The sequence below is a fragment of the Denticeps clupeoides genome, chromosome 19 (genome assembly GCF_900700375.1).
Source record: "Denticeps clupeoides chromosome 19, fDenClu1.1, whole genome shotgun sequence".
NCBI lineage: Eukaryota > Metazoa > Chordata > Actinopteri > Clupeiformes > Denticipitidae > Denticeps > Denticeps clupeoides.
The window spans coordinates 9,075,732-9,077,546 of NC_041725.1; the positions used below are offsets into that span (position 1 = coordinate 9,075,732).

Genomic DNA, 1,815 nt, shown 5'->3' on the forward strand with positions numbered 1-1,815 from the left:
AGCATTTATCAGACGCCCTTATCCAGAGTGACTTACAGCCCATTTTGGTCATTATATAGAAGGATGCAAACCACATCTTGCCTAGATCAGCCTTACAAAATAGATTCTAATCTCTACATTTATATGAAGAAACAGTACATCAAGAGATTTCCATGGCAGTGTCACTAATAACTTCTGATTATCACTCTCATAACATTGAAGTCACTGAAATCCAGGAACATGGATAATTATTTACATTCATTTCTATTATTCTGAAAAGAAAACATATGTCCTCACCATGCAGTGGCCAATATTCACTCTCAAAGACTGCAAATGTAAAAAAATGCATGCTTTGTTTTGAACTTTCTTTTGTCCTATGATCACTCAGTATGAACACTGACTTTAATGGCTTTTAGAGAAAGAGGAAAAAAGCAATTATAATTATGGTGTGAATCACTCATGACAAAATTATTTAAGAAGACAATTTCATTTTACATTTAGAAGCAATTTACTAATTGAATTAAGAACCAAAACAGGTGCACGGTAGTACCTTCCACGGCTGAAAATCACTGTAATGGAAATAAGTGTTTTCACAGGTGCCTTGGGCTTTGCTGATCAAGATGATGTTTAAGCATTTTGCACAGAAATCCTCACAGATCTGGTGAATTACTTGGCACTCAGGCAGCACAACAGTGTCATTGATTTTGGCAACGGCCTTGCATTTACATGCAGTCTGGACATGCAAACTCTTAACACAAAGAGCAAAGCATTGTGGGCACATGGAAATAATGCCATTAGTTTCATTCTGATCTATTAGCGCAGCTTTTCCATGCTCATCAAATGTCCTTTGCCCACAAACAAAATCCAGCTTCTTTCCTTTATTTAGTTTTGTATATTTCAAGATAGTAACAACCTGAAGAAGGTTACAAGGCACAGGTCTGGCTGCAAAAATATACATGATCTGTGTGGAGATAAAGGGGGGAAAAGTACACACATAGTGAATATTCAGTTTTCATGCTTGGTTAGAAGATTCTTATTGCATTAAAAGCATTGATGAAAAAAATAATCACCTGTTTAATTTGAAAGATTGAAAAACTGAGGGGTATGCCGGGCTCTGGAGAACATACGTTCCGGCATTCCCATTCCAGCATGTGGCATTCACTCACAGCTGCCAGCACAGCCCTCCTGAGGCTTGAGACTTGAGGCTTCAGTTCTGAATTACACTTCATTTTTACATGTTGTATTAATGCATGCTGAAAACTAGAAGGGCTGATGGGATTGAATAGCAGAAGAAAAATTTAACTAAATCTTCAGTGTCACTGTGAAAGTCTGGATTAGAAATTGATTTGTATTAAGATTTGATTACTCACCGTTCACTCGTCCTTGTGATCTTTGGTGTTGACTGACAAAAAACAACAGTAAAAGAATCGTGAAGCCTCACAATTTCCTTGTACTTAAGTACACATTCTTGGCAAAGTAATCTAGCGCATGGACTAACTGCCCTTGTCAAAAGAGCAAATATTATTAAGACGTTTAACTTCATCTCACAGACGTATTTGAGGCAGAGCCACAATCCTGGAAGGGATCTTGCTTATATACTCTTTCAAGATAGGTGGGTGGAAGGCTACTTGATTTGTTGAAGTCTCAAAGGTAAACCTGACATGTCAAAAACAAACCCCTGACACCTGGAAAGTAGGGGCTTTTATAACCTTATATGTTTTATATCCTATATATGCCCTGTAATAGGTGGTGAAAACATGTATGCAATATTAATGTATTATTGCATTTACTTTTCAGATGATTTACTTGATTTTTTAGCTTATAAAACATACCAGC

General features: G+C 36.8%; 1 long non-coding RNA gene across 1 annotated transcript; it reads right to left on the reverse strand.

The window, feature by feature from the left end:
* Window positions 1–658: 658 nt before the first annotated feature.
* On the reverse strand, window positions 659–1,566 carry LOC114769707 (uncharacterized). The gene is made up of 3 exons (XR_003743247.1): window positions 1,350–1,566; window positions 1,050–1,248; window positions 659–940 (listed from the first exon to the last, which is right to left on the reverse strand). It is a non-coding gene; the product is annotated as an uncharacterized LOC114769707 (long non-coding RNA).
* Window positions 1,567–1,815: the final 249 nt, after the last annotated feature.